This window comes from Leptopilina boulardi, unplaced genomic scaffold, assembly GCF_019393585.1.
Source record: "Leptopilina boulardi isolate dan_hultmark-lab unplaced genomic scaffold, ZJU_Lbou_2.1 LbouV2_350, whole genome shotgun sequence".
Classification (NCBI taxonomy): domain Eukaryota; kingdom Metazoa; phylum Arthropoda; class Insecta; order Hymenoptera; family Figitidae; genus Leptopilina; species Leptopilina boulardi.
The window spans coordinates 478665-492182 of record NW_026137919.1 but is presented as its reverse complement, the minus strand read 5'-3'; the positions used below and the strand labels follow the sequence as shown (position 1 = coordinate 492182).

The 13518-nt window shown below is 27.2% G+C and overlaps 1 protein-coding gene across 1 annotated transcript in view; it reads right to left on the bottom strand.

The window, feature by feature from the left end:
- The window catches only part of LOC127286122 (uncharacterized), a 570090-nt gene that overhangs the window by 252616 nt on the left and 303956 nt on the right, over nt 1–13518 (bottom strand). The gene's annotated exons all lie outside the window — the stretch shown is intronic.

Sequence of the window (13518 nt, the reverse complement as noted above, 5' to 3'; positions counted from 1 at the left end):
GCTGTAGTCCCATGGCAGCGTTTTGCGTTGCGTTTTGTCACTAGACCCTGAGTGTAAACATAGCAAACATATATTTGCATCTCTTTTACACTCATGGTCTAGTGACAAAACGCAACGCAAAACGCTGTCATGGGACTGCAGCCTGAGAGTGAAAAGGATAGCGATGTCTTTCCATCTCTTCTGCACTCACAGTTTCGTGCTTTGTAAATATTATATAAGTAGATAAAAAAAATCGGACAAGTGCGAGTTACACTCGCATTAAAACTGAGGGTTCCGTACCCTTAAACCTTAAATTTAAGGGGGTTAAAGTGTAAAGGCAGGTGGAAAAATTCCAATTTTGCCTAATTTTTCCTGTAATGTGAGCATAAAAACACATAGATAGACACATAGTCACATATAACGAAAATTATCAGTTTTTCCTTGAAAACGCTATGATTATCAACTCCAATCGTTCTCGCTATATTTTTTTTGTAATCTACACGTAAAAATACGTAAAAAAGTATAAATTTGGATCCCTTAGGATAAAATTTTCTTCTTTTTTTATTCGAAAAATCCATGATTTTTTCTAAAAATATGAGTTTTCCTTAAAAATAATATGAACATCAACTCCAATTGTGCTCGCTATATTTTTCCTGTAATCTACACGCAAAAATACGTAAGTATACGAAATATGAACTGCCTTCGTCAAATATTGTGTGCGCTAGGAGGATTAATCGCTTTTTTCAAAATTTTTGATTTTTCCTTGACAACGCTATGTAAATTAATCCGAATCATGTTAGCTATATTTTTCCTGTAATTTTCACGTAAAAATACATAAGTGTACCAAATTTGAGCTCTCTATGTAAAAAGATGTGGCAACCAGGGGGGGGGTACATAGTCATTTTTAGGGATTTTTCGTAAAAATTCATGGTTTTTCCTTGACAACGCTATGATAATTAATTCCTATGAGATTCGCTATATTTTTCCTGTAATCTACACGCCAAAATACATATGTATACCAAATTTCAGCCCTCTAGATAAATTCGTGTGGCCGCTAGGGGGGGGGGTACATGCCTTGCTTCACTTAATAGGGTTCCCCCTTCGGGTACGGAACCCTAAAAATGTTGACATATATTATGTTGTCCAAATGTTTTTTTGTGCTCTTTCGATTGGTGAAATCAAAATTTCAAAAATTGACCCATTTTTCTAAAAATCAATAATTTTTTGACTTTTTTTTAAGTTTGGTCCTTTTTTTTTTTTGAAAGCTAAAAACGTGTATTTTCACCACAAAAAATATTGAGATGTCCTTTTTTGTTATTTTTGAGATATTAGTTAATTAATTAAGGTTAATAAAAAATGATATATTTTATAAACAAATAAAGTTATCGTAATTCTGACGATACTAAAGGAAAGTTGACAAAATTCCGCATTCAACGAGCCCTATATGAAGTACTTTGGTTTAGTGGATTGTTAATAAACAATTGGCTAACATGGCAATTGTTTATAAAAAATGCTCTGATCCAAAATAGTCCATAAAGGGTTCGTTGGATACGGAATTACTTCAGGTTTCAATGGGTACCTTCAGGATTGCAATAACTTTATTTATTTCTAAAATATTACATTTTTTATTAACATTAATTAATTAGTATCTCGAAAATAACAAAAAAGGACATCTCAATATTTTTTGTGGTGAAAATATACATTTTTAGCTTTCAAAAAAAAAAAATAAATAGAATAAAAAAGACCGAACTTAAAAAAATTTGAAAAAAGGTTTAATTTTCAAAAAAAGGGTCAAAATTTGAATTAAAAAAAAAATTTTTTGAACCATTCGAAAGAGCAGGAAAAAACCTTTCGAAAACATATAGGGCAAATTTTTTTTCTTTTTTTTGTTTAAAAGTTACAAGTCGTCAAAAATTTACTGTTTAAATTTTTCAAAAAAATTCAATGCCCTCTCTCTCCGACAGTTCCTCATTCGCCAAAATCGCTACTCGACATTTGTCATAATTCTCGTCAACTACTGCACCCTGCTCTAATAAAAATTTAGTGACTTTATTGTTAAAATTAAAAGTTGCTATACAGTTACTAAATTTTTACGCGTCGCATAGGCAGCGCTTATTCTAATGGAGCATTTACACTTTCGGTAAAAAAAATGGTTTACTTTAATTTCCCTAAATGCAAAAATTTGATTGGTTGTCCATTATCAATCAGATTGTGAACAACCAATCAGATTTGTATATTTCTGGAAATATAAGGCTGCAGTCCCATGACAGCGTTTTGCGTTGCGTTTTGTCACTAGACCATGAGTGTAAAAGAGATGCAAATATATGTTTGCTATGTTTACACTCAGGGTCTAGTGACAAAACGCAACGCAAAACGCTGCCATGGGACTACAGCCTTATGATTTTCTACTTTGCATTCTGCATTCGCGCTGTCATGGGACTTAAGGCCAACGCACAACTAATTCTTGAACGGGAACGCAAACGGAATGGAATGAGTAAGAGAAGGAAAAACATTATGTCTATCCTTCTCTTACTCATTCCATTACGTTTGCGTTCCCGTTCAAGAATTAGTTCTGCTTAGGCCTTTAGGCCTGAAACATCGATGTTCTGTATGCTAAATATGAAACGAGCATAAGTTGTTTTCGCCTACGAGGTGGCGCGTAGAAGCTTCTATAGTGACGTCATACTACCGTTTAAGTGCTCTTTCTGTCTCCTTGTGGACTTTGCTTAACTAATTCGGAAACGGCCTATAAAAAGTGCGCTAAAAATCCCAACTCGGAAACGGTCCTATGCACATTGTTCAGGAATAAGCAAAATAGCTTCGCAAAAGACGTTGGAGGACGTGAAACATGAGTTAGAAAAAGAGAGAAATATATTCTTATCCTTTTCTATCTCATACATTTCGTTCGCGAAGCTATTGTGCGTTAGCCTTAAAGAAACTATTGTGCATTGACCCTTTTGAATGGGCAAAAAATAAAAGATTGTCCTTGTTATTTCTCCATGGAGATTAATAAATAAAGAATCTAAAAACGAAATTCACCAAAAATGTATGCATATGTGAGATTTGTAGACGATAAATCTTTTTTTGTTACAAATGTTGACCAAATAAAAAAGTTCAAATCTGACAATCTTCATAGAGATAAATTGTATAGTGTCAAGTGGAAGGATGGACATTACTACAATGCCCAAATTGTTTTTGTAGCTGGTAAGTTGTAATTTGTTTACTACATATAAAATCATTTTTTTAATATATAAAACTGTACAGATTAATATTTTCCTTCATAAATATAAATTCTTATTTTTATGAAAACTAGAATTTCTGAAAAGTATGTCATTTGGGCGAAAAGTTGGTTAATTTTTTGGTTAAATATATTTAAAGAAGTAAAATTTTTAATTTTATTTGACAAATGGATTTTATAAATACTTGCCTATCATATCATTTTTTAACATCAATTTTGTTTTTTTAAAAAAGAAAGGTTTTAAACCCTAGTAAGTTTTAAAATTTAGTTTAATAAAAGTATAAAAACGTAATTAAATAAAAAACTATTTACATATATGTGTAACTGAATTTTCTTGACATTATTTTTTAAAATATTTATTTTGTAATGCTACTTTTTAAATATTTCTAAAAATACTTAGTTTTTTAAAGTTTGTACAATTTTTAAATAAGATTGTAGATGTATTAACTCTTATATTGATAAAATAAAGATTTGTAATACATGATACAGAAACCTAACAAAAATTTAAAAAATTATAATAGATTTAAAATCTTAAGATAATAATTATTAAATTTCAGACCTGTTTACTTAATACATAAAAAATTTACATTTATAAGTATAAAGTAAAATGAATTTTTATTTTTGATTCTTTTTGTATTTCTCAAATTATTTACACGAAATGAATTCTGTTTTACGTGCAGACAGTCGTAAAGCAATAAATCTTAAAGTGGATGAATACAAAAAGGCGAATACTCGAATTCGACTAGCACCGATTAGAGAAAACCCATCGACTGAAGAGGAGGATAGCCCTATTAGAAATAAAGATAATAAGGTACATTGTTCTGATATCTGTGATAGGTTCTTTCATTTAAAAAACAAGCAACATTCAGGTTTCATAGTGTTTTCCTTATTTTTCCTCTCTTTTAAAAAATTCCCCTTTTTCACCTTTTTTATGAATATTTCCCTTATTTTATGTTGAAACTCGAATAATGGGATATTTCATAAAAATACAAATTTAAACTAAAAAATTACAAGTGTCGGATTGCACAAGTTTTTCGACTTTTTTAAAATGAATGCGACTATTTTGACTAGTTTTTATATAATGCGACTTTTTCGACTATTTCGTACAAAATATACTTTTAACAACATTTTCTGAAAATTTTATTATTTAAAACACTTGCTCAATACAATTTTTTTTTAAATTCAGTTATTGTCTGAATCTTATAAAAAGTATTCAGCAATTTAAATTTACAAAATAATTTTCTCTAAATTAATTATTTCAATAATTTTAATTTAATTTTTCAAAAATTCAAATTTTTTTATTAAAAATTCTTTGAAATTTAATTATTGTTTAAAATTTTGTCAATAATTTTCAAGAATTCAAATTTACAACACGTTCAATTAATAAATTAATTTTTTCAATAATATCTTAATTAATTTCTTTGAAAATTTTTATTATTTAAAACATTTGCCAAAATTCTGAATTTGAATAATTTGTACAATAATTTGGAATATTTTCTTCTTTTAAAGTAATTTAATTTGTCATTGTTTAATTATGAAGTTTGAAAAAAGTTCATGGAAATGTTCTTGTGAAATATTCTTATTATAGAATTAGAAAAAATTTATTTAATTTTTAATAATAAATGTTACTAATAATGAAATATTTATTAGCTAAAAAAATTTATTAAGAATAAAAAATATCAATTTTTTCTATTTTTGTTGTAATGAAAATCGACTAAAACGACTTCTTTCTCTTTCTAAAGTAAACCCAAGGCCTGAGTTAGGAAAATTGGAATTCTTTTTATAACAGAAAATTAGTTTTAAAATTTAATTTAGGTAAACAAATTTAATTTAAATTAATTTAAAATTTCAGTTCCTTTGAAAAATATGAATAAACTCAAGTTTTTTTATTTTTTACAAGAAGCTTTTCGGTTTGATAAAATAAAAAATTACCTAAATTTTTTATGAAAAAAAATTACTTTAGAAATAATTTTCATTCTGTGTATCAATGGTATTTGCTTAAGTAATAATTAAATAATTATTTACTATTTTTAACTAGTAAACAATTAATAAACAATAACAAATCATGAAAAAAAGTTTTTTTAAATTTAGAGACCCCAAAAACCCTTATATAAATTCTTATATTTTCATAAAAATTTGTCAACTAGAATTTATTGGACATTTCGGGACCGCAGTATCAATTTTTTCTCTAACAGAGAAAAGGTTAAGATGTATTTTATTCATCAAGAAAATGGGTGGTCTCAAAATGTTCACCGGTAGTGTAATTTAAAACAACTTAAAAGATTTTTGGTTGAGGAAAATATAAATTAAAATTTTACCTTATTTTTCTTTTCTTTAAATAAAATTTCCCCTATTCCCCTTTTTTTAGCAAATTTTATTCTGTGAAGCCTGAACATTGCTTTATGAAACATGTGCTTGAATTTAAAGAGATTTACACATTAAGGGATACTAGAGATAAAAAAAATCTAAATTTTTGACAAATACATATAGAAATACTGTATTGAAAAAAAAAAAAAATTCTCAAAACTGAACTTCTTTCACAAATTTTAAAATTATCTATCTTTTTTTAAATCTTTTTTGATGATACTTCGTAGTATTTTACCTGGATTTTCCAAAATTTTGTTTTTTCAAAAAAAGCAAGAAACAAATCAGTTGAAATTTCATTATTATCTTTTTTCAACTAATAAACTTGTTTTATAATTATGACATTTTCTATAGACAAATTATTATTTTTTTGATATTATTTTAAAATAATTTTTTTTATTTATATATTTTTAATAATTATTATATATATATTTTTTCAATAAATAAATAAAAGTGTTTGAAATTCCCTGGACAAAATTTTTTTTACATCTTTCAAACCGCTAATTTACTTTTACTCATTACAATTTACCTTTTTTATATTCCCTTTTATAAAAGGATCATTTTAAGGCTCCATCAGATTTTATGACTTTTTAACGCAAAATAAGAAATGATTTCAATTTCAAATTATATTTTTTAAAATGTTATATTTGTAATTTTCTGATTTTAACGATTCTAACTATATAAAACTTCATGTATAAAAACTTAAAAAATACACAATGACTATACCACTAGCTACTCTATTAATTATCTTTAATTTCCAGTAATTTTCAAATGTTTTACAAATATTCTCTATCATTCTATGTGCAAATTGCTAATATAATGATTAAATACATTTTTTTCGAAATAAAAAAATTTTAATATTGCAATAACCAGCAAATAAAATGAAATTTTCTTTTAAATTGGAATACTTGTAATACTTACGTAGGGACTTTTGATTAACTACGTATTTGATAATGTCAACTACATATTTGTTATTTTTTTCTTACTTTATGCAAAATTTTTAGTTTGTATCTGTCAGTACTTCAAATTGTAATTACGAATCGGTAAACGGGATTTCGAAGAATTTAAGTAAAACTTAATTCATTTCAATTTATTTTAATTGGTTTTTTACTGAGATTTAACGTAAGAATTAGAAAAGGTAAATAAATCCAGTTCTCCCAAATTTAGAATAAAAATTTTCTTACATTTTCTGCTAATTTCACGAATTCTGTTCAACATTTTTAAAATTTTATGCAACGTAGGCCAGAAAATTGATTATTTCAAAATCAAAAATGAACATGGAAAGAGAAACGTTTCTAAAGAAAAAGATGACCTTAATGAAACACGATTCACTCTCAGAAATTCCATTAAATAATGAAAATTCGGAAATTCTTCTTTTGAAACAGAAGCTAAAAGAAGCAGAGGAAAGAGAAAAAAAATTTGAAGCACAATTAAAAGGTAAGTGTTATATCTGGCCAATTAAATGTACTATTAAATATAAAAATACCTTATAATGCTGAAACTGACACACAGTTATCAACACCAAGATAAAGTTACCACCTCAAAAATGTAGAAAAAAGTGCATTTGTTAATTTTATTCCGAGAGGAAAGAAGAAATATTTTCCAAAATTTTAGAGGAGAAATGGTCCTTAAAATTACAGTTGGTAGCATCACGGGTCTATGGTGGTTTTTCTATTTTCATTCCACCTCAGAAATGTTGAATAAAATATTGCATAAATTAATTTTATTCAAGGAAAAAATAAAAAAAATTTTTCTAAAATTTTAGAGGAAAAATGATTCTCAAATTACATTTGGTAGCGTCACGGGGTCTCTCGTAATTTTTCTACATTGTTTCACCTGAGAAAAGTAGAAAAAATAGTGCATCAGTTCCTTTTAGTCTAGGAAGAAATTAAGAATTTTTTTCTGAAATTTTCAAGGAAGAATCGTTTAAAAATTACATTTGGTTGCTTCACAGGGTCTCTATTGGTTCTCTACTTTCTTTTCACCTATGAAAGGTTGATTAAAATATTACATTATTTAATTTTAGTCCAGGAAAAAATTAGGATTTTTTTTAAATGTCTCTTTGGATGCAATAATATTTTTTAATGAAACATATTACAGACATCTTACCTTAAAAAAAATAATATTAATAATAAATATTAATCTAATAATTAATATTAATTTTTAAAAAAGTTTATAAATTCGTTTAGGAGGCTCTCTTTATACATATGATTGTAAACACGATTTATAATACTTTAATATGTTTACTGACGTTCAACTCAAAATTAATTACTAAATGCCTTGGTCTGTAAGGCGTCGTTCACAAACAACGTCACATTTTTTCCGGACCACTTTAGACCCCTTCCCCATGACGTCACATTTTGATACGTACAAATTAGATTTCTTCTGCAGTTCATCACAGGCAACTTGACCTCCTCCTTACAAGGAGTATGACACGATTTGTGAACAACCCCTAAGCAATGACTAAGTACTTTCACTGTGATTGGTTAACAGCAAGACTAAGTTGTTTCATCGGACGGTGAAAAATTCACTTACAGCCAAACCTCTTTATAAACTACCTCTTTATAAGCTTGAAAGTCAGTTGATTTCTCGACAAGTCCCCCACTCTGAGTCGGAAAAAATATAATCAACAACCTCTTAATAAGTAGTATAAGTAGTGGGGGCCCCTTACATTTGTTAATTTCTTCCCCTAACCGCCTTTCGATCAGTTATAAAGAGGTTGGGCTGTAATCACCAAACGGTAGTGATGTTATCAATGCAAAACCATAGTCAGTTTTCTTTAGTCTAATCTAAGTATTATATTGTCTCCAAAGTCACGTTTATGATGATATGCTAAAAAATATTGGGATATGCTGACCATACGCGTTTACTCGTATGATGTTACAGAATTCGTGCTTTAAAGAGCCTTTTAGGGTCCTCGTGTTACAAATATCTGTTGTTAAAATAACTAATCTAAATGTTTACAAAAGGAAATACAAATAAACCTTCAATGCAATATATTTATGTCACAATTCAAAAATACATGAAAATCCTTTTTGTAAAATTTTTTGTATATGTGCGATTCTCCGCGTAGCGCTCGATTTGATGTTTGAAACTTTAAAAATATTTTTTTATCGAAATTATAAATATCAATACATATTTTTGAAGATAAAGTGTCATGAAATAAATATACATGGTGGGCAGGAAAAATTGTTTATAATTTTTTAATTTTTTTAAACAAATTAAAAAGACAATTCTTTGCTTTTTGAATTCTATAAAATAGTAGAAAATTTTATTTAAAATGTTTTAAATTTTTTGTGGTAATTCACAAAAATATATTATAGCGCGAACGACAATTAAAAATTTTGATTTCGGTAATTTTCGAGGTAATTTATGGAAATTTATGCGGTTATTTATAGAAATTTTGTCTAAAATTCATAAAAATATGTAAAGCATAAATCACAAATAAAAATTTTAATTTTGGTAATTAACGGAAATTTCCGCGGTAATTTACAAAAATATATAGCGCGAACGACAATTAAAAATTTTGATATCGGTAATTTATGGAAATTTATGCGGTAATTTATAGAAATATGTAAAGCATAAATCACAATTAAAAATTTTAATTTCGGTAATTTATGGAAATTTATGCGGTATTTTACAAAAATATATATAGCGCGAACGAAAATTAAAAACTTTTATTTTGGTAATTTATGGAAATTTATGAGGTAATTTATAAAAATTTACTTGGCAATTTATTGTAAACTGACCGGAGCTACGATAGTTTATAATAAATATTTTTAATTTCGTTTGTTACACAGTAATAATAATGTAACTACACTTTATTTAATATTTATTATTTAATTATTTTTTGTTATCTAAAAAAATATTGAAGGGTAGGTGGATGCCGGTGGAGACGAATTTGTGATGCCCTGTACAAATTTTAATCTTGAAATGTGTAAAAAAAGGATAAATCAATTAAAAAATTGATTACTTTCTTCATGGATCAACTTAAAGAAAGTAACTTTTGCTGTTACTGAAGTACAACTATGTTAATATTTGACTTTTATTTGACTTTTATTTGAATAATTCAATGTTTAATAATAAAACGCAGAATAACACACAAAAGTGCAGTCAAGCATAAATAGTAAAAAAAAAGAAAATAATTATTTTTTTGATCAAACGTTTTTTTATTCAATTCCACTAAAATATACAATACTAAAATGTCAACAGTAATTGTATTTATTAGTGCACATTGCTAAAAATATTAAATTATTTCTTTAAACATTCTGTGGGGACAGGTCAAATTTTGACGTTTTCAGCCTTAAAAACCACTTTTCACGAAAAATTATAATGTTAGATACAAAAGTAACTATTGGTTTCTGTTTGTTATCATAGAAATTACCTTTTTACATTAGAATCGAAATATTATGTGAACATTAATTGTGATTTTTCTTTCACAACATAAAAAAAATCAAGTTGTGCGCTACGCGTAAAGGATTTTTTAAAAAAAATTAATTTCCCCTAGTTATAAACAATTGAAGCTTTTTGCAGTCTTTTATTAAAAAATGAATATCATGGAACAGTGTGCACCGATCTTTATAAAATTTGGTATGCGTGCTTAGAAAATAATATAGTTTGAATTAAAATTATAAAAATTTTAAATTGTTTAATTTCAATAATTGTTATTGCAAAAAAAATTGTTTATAAGCAAAAAAAACAATGTTCTCATCCGCGTAGAAAGTTGACATAAAAATCATTGGAAAGGATATTTTATAAGGATTCGATAACCGTTTTGAAATTTAGTGGATCGCGATTATTAACAAAGTAACAGTGTTTTTTCTACCGCGCTGCACGTCTCTACGCGCTCCTCCGCGTTCACTTTCCACTGCTTGTTAGGTTATTTCCGTAGTAGATGAAACCTTTTGTAGGTAGTATATAAGTAGTAGTGGTAAATGGTTGATTTTAATATTATTATAAGTAAGAATATGTTACAAGTAATTTTTTTTAATTTTTTCTTCTCCGTGTTTTGCTTTTAAATAAGATATCAATTTCTTGTTAAAGAGATGCACAGACGCTGTATTATGCTTATCGCCTTCTGAAATGATGACAAAATTGTCATTCTGAAGCTTATTATTTTTCCTATTATATATTACATAAGGATGTAATGTGGCCTGCGCATTAGACCAATGGTACGCTTGTATGGCATCTTGCACACAAAAGCTATAATTTTCTGAAAAATCTAACGCAACTAAAAATTCTCCATCACACAAACTCTCCTTTAAATTTTGCGAGGAAATCGTGTTTTAATAACGTCGGTAAATCTTCTCTCATTTTTTGTAAAAAATCTTCAACGCAAACTTGCTGAGACTTCAATTCACATCTAGTTAAAAATCATAGCACTTACATAAATTGAAAACATAAAATTTATAATGGAAATAAATAAATAAATAATACATTAACAATTCATATAAATTTTCAAAAATTGTAAAAAATATTTTAACATACGAATTAAAAGTAGTGAATCTCTAAAAGCTCTGAAAGCCACTTGAATTAAACAAATAATTAAAAAACGACAAATAATTAAAAAACAAAATTAATTTTCGAATTTACCTGTCAGTGTTGGTACATTCACTGTATTTTATTTGCGTTACCGAATAATCGCTACATAATTTTCGTATTTTTTCACAAAAACCTGCGGAACCGGGACATTTTGAGCAATTTAATAAGTGGCAAGGTGATCCGGGATCTTCACACATCATATCTTTTAATACATCCTTGTAAGTCAATGTTAAATCGTACTGGTTCTTCTTCAACTCAGATTTTAAACCTTGGAACATTAATCTAATATTTTGATGAGTCTTGCAGACGCATACATTGTGACACCCATTTCTATTTGCCAAGATACATTCTTTGGGTCGCAGTTTTGAGAATTTCGATAAACTGATTTTATCATCCGGAAATTTTTCCTTAAAGCTTGAATACAAGTCTTTCAGATCATAAAGTAAAAGCTGTTTTTGAACATTTATTCGACCTTCATCTAATTTAATAGAAATACAGTCTTTTTTCCCCGGCATTATTCGACTGTTTTCTTCTGACAAGTAAAAGTCTTTAACCTTTTTTACGATTTCAGGATTTAGAGGTCGACCTTTTTTCTTGTCAGGGCGAGATTTGTATCCTTTTGTTAGTCTTAATTTTTTTGCGCGAGATGCCATGCGGCGGGAAACATTAAAATGAGCCCGTATTTGCCGAATACTCAATTCTATTGGAAGAGTTGTTAAAATTTCTAATTTTTCATGATAATATTTTGCTTCCAATAACGCATTATTAATATCATGAATTAATTGTTCGCTGATTATTATCGGTTTAGGTTGCATCACTTTTTTAATTAGATTAGAAACAGTTATTGCTTCAACATAGTTTTCTTCAATGTCTAGTTTTTGTCGTTTCACTTTGCGATCTGGTGTGACATATTCATGAAGAATTTTTTGAACTTTTTCAATTTTTAAATCTCGATCCACCGTGCGAAACTCACATGTAGGATCCTTTATATTGTCATCTGTTTATGCAAAGAATTTTATTAGATATAGTTAAAATGATAAATAAATAAATATAAATAAAGATATTTTAATTCATATAATTAACATTCATAGCTCTATATAAAATAGCTCTTGGTTAATTTCGATAAAGCTGAATCAGAAAAGATGTTACTCTAAGATTAACTAAATTTTAATTTACCTGTTAAAAAGTAATTTATAATAAAGTAATAATTTCTAATTATAAGATATTAATATAAATTTTACCTAATTCTTCATCTGTACTATCCGATCCAATTTTCATTTCTGTATCTTCGGAAACGATTGGGAAAATTTTTTTAATTTCAACTTTTTCATTACTTAAAGTACGCCTACAAGAATCGCATACATATAGCCCAATGAGGGGACTAAACACAGATTTCCAATTATTTGTAACACATTTTAACTTTTTGTAAACTGAATTATGTTTTGATTTTAATAATGGATTACAGCACTTATTAGTCGGTGGCATTTTGCATTTAAAGAATGTGCAATTCTTGAATATACACAACGTCTAAACTTAATTGCTTAACATACACAAACATTTACATGGAAAAACTATTATAATAATCACAACACAAACAATTAATTTTGTTTAAAAACACGTTTTCACTGGAAAAAAGTTTTTTAAATTATGGAAACAGTATTCAGTGAATAAAGCGGCACTTCAAGCGCTTGACGTGTCCATACTTGTTTCGCGCGGAGGAGCGGTATAGAGACGTGCAGCGCGGCAGAAAAAACGCTGTAACTTTGTTAATAATCGCGATCCACTAAATTTTAAAACGGTTATCGAATCCTTATAAAATATCCTTTCCAATGATTTTTATGTCAACTTTCTACGTGGATGAGAACATTGTTTTTTTTGCTTATAAACAATTATTTTTGCAATAACAATTATTGAAATTAAACAATTTAAAATTTTTATAATTTTAATTTAAACTATATTATTTTCTAAGCACGCATACCAAATTTTATAAAGATCGGTGCACACTGTTCCATGATATTCATTTTTTAATAAAAGACTGCAAAAAGCTTCAATTGTTTATAACTAGGGGAAATTAATTTTTTTAAAAAAATCCTTTACGCCAGTTAATTAACTCATTCTTACGTTATAATTTTGTATATTTACAAGTTTATACAAAAAACATGAAATTTGGCTGGTACACTTCAGGAATTTTGACTCTGTTATATCTACTCTAAAGTGTGGTACAGAAAATTTAAAAAAATTTCAAATAATTGGTAACACTGAAAGTTTATAGTTTATTTTTTTCAGTATCTATCCTACAAATATAATATTTACTCGCAGTTTTATTAATATGAAAATTCAAAACTTTTTTCATTAACATATTTCGAAAGTCAATGAAAAATTGAAATTTTTTTTTC